The sequence below is a fragment of the Kryptolebias marmoratus genome, linkage group LG4, assembly GCF_001649575.2.
Source record: "Kryptolebias marmoratus isolate JLee-2015 linkage group LG4, ASM164957v2, whole genome shotgun sequence".
In the NCBI taxonomy this organism is placed as follows: Eukaryota; Metazoa; Chordata; class Actinopteri; order Cyprinodontiformes; family Rivulidae; genus Kryptolebias; species Kryptolebias marmoratus.
Window position 1 is genome coordinate 1,589,178 of NC_051433.1, and position 2,084 is coordinate 1,591,261.

A 2,084-nucleotide genomic window follows, 5' to 3' on the forward strand; every position below is an offset into this window, starting at 1 on the left:
GGACTGGGTTTAGAGCTCCAACAGGACCAGGTTTAGAGCTCCAAACAGGACCGGGTTTAGAGCTCCAACAGGACCGGGTTTAGAGCTCCAACAGGACCAGGTTTAGAGCTCCAACAGGACCAGGTTTAGAGCTCCAACAGGACCGGGTTCTTCATCAGGTCTTCATTATGAAACGGTGACAAGTTTTCCAAAAATGATGACTGGAACATTTTTTTCTTGAGCTGTAAGGAAGCACACGGAGTGTTTAATCTTTTAAAAAGTGAAGCCGAAGCCTCCAGGTGTTCCAGGCGCAGGTCCTGATTGATCGTTAATGAACACATTAACAGGTGTGTTCATGAAGGGTGGGGGTTCATGTGACGTGGTCTGGGCTCGGCTGATTTTATTATTAAAATAAAAAACGAGTTAAAAGCTCCAAAAATAATCATCTGAATTCTGTGAAGCCAATAAAATAGAGTTGTCCCTGTCCACAGTAAGGACAGTTCACCTCCATAAACCACACTTTCAAGCCGGACTGAAACCTGCAGCTGTCCACATGGACAAGACAAATGTCTTCTGGAGCCTGATGGTCAGACAAGACAAAGACGGAGCTGTTTGGACACAAAGACGGGAAGGACGTTTGGAGGAGTCAAAAGGAGGTTCTCAGACCTCGGAACACCAACTGTCAGGCACGGTGGTGGTAGCATGATGCTGTGGTACAAAGTGGATGGATTAGTGAAGGAAAGCCACTCATCAGACCTGTTTACTGAATCAATCAACCTCAGCCTGAGTAAATATATTTATAAACTCTAAATAAATTTAACTAATTCTGCCTAAAGAGTTGAACATCAGCCTGAATTCTGCCGGATCTTCAGAACATTTCACCAAACATCAGGAGGGTTTGAACCCGTACGTCTGATTTAGAGATAATCTGCAATAAATTCAGGCTTATTTACCCAACTCTTGTTTTTAAAAGTTATATTTTATCTAATCATTCCACTCTGGGAAAAGATGGACTGAAATCACTAAAAGCCAAAGAATTAATAGCAGTCATGATGGAAACTCGCTGTCAGATGTAAATCTTATGGATGAAAATGATTTTAATTTGCCATTTGTCATTAATTTCAACATCGGAATCTTAAAACTTGGCATTTTATTAAAAAAGAAAATGTTTTTTTTTGCCTTTAGAGGCAGAACAGAAATATAAAATGTTTGACAGTGAATTTCAGAAATTTGAGCAAACATGCAGACCATGTGGCTGCAGTGATGTGGCTTCGACTTTGACTCATAAGCTTTAGTTGGATGTTTGTTTAGTTTCTTGTCTCTTTAGTCACAACTTTTACAGTTTAATGTTTCTGTTTTTGTTCGAATCCAACGTCTGATTCACTTCCTGACCCTCGACAAATCAACAGGGCAGATTTATGGACTAAACTTCATCTTTTTTTTGTTGTGAGACACTTTGTTTGTTAATGGCATCAAATCAAAATGAGTGGCTAAAATGGAAATTATTCACAAGAAAATAAGTCAATTATAAATTCATATACGTCCCATATTTACCAAGACAAGAACTAGTCAGGATTAAAACCGATTTAAATTTAACAGGAAGACGTTTCTTTGTTTTTAATTAAATCTGAACTATCCCTGATCTTTTCGCAGTTCCACTAAAACCCACAAATTGTTTCATAATGCTGCTCATGTAACTCTTCATTTATGTAAGAAAAAAAACCAAACATTGTTTTTAGGGAACCCCTTACGTAGTTAAATACCAAACCAGGTCTTTGTTGACAGCAGGCTCGGAGTGAAAAAACAAAACAAACAAAACGCTCTTACAGGACGGGTCGTAAAGGTTTGTGACGAAACAACACATCGTCCAGGACCTGCTGCATTTTTATTAATGTTTAATAATTTATTTTATTAGAGGAAACTCAGGCTTAAACATGAAGTAAAGAAAGCTTTCCTTGGTGTTTCCTCCTCTGGTGGAGAGTTTTCTTATTAACGGCTAAGAATGGGACGATTGATCATTGGTTTCTGGCTTTAATCGGGTGTTTGAATTTAATTTGTTCATCCATCCCATTTCTTACCCTCCTCAGTGGTCAGGTCATAGAGGT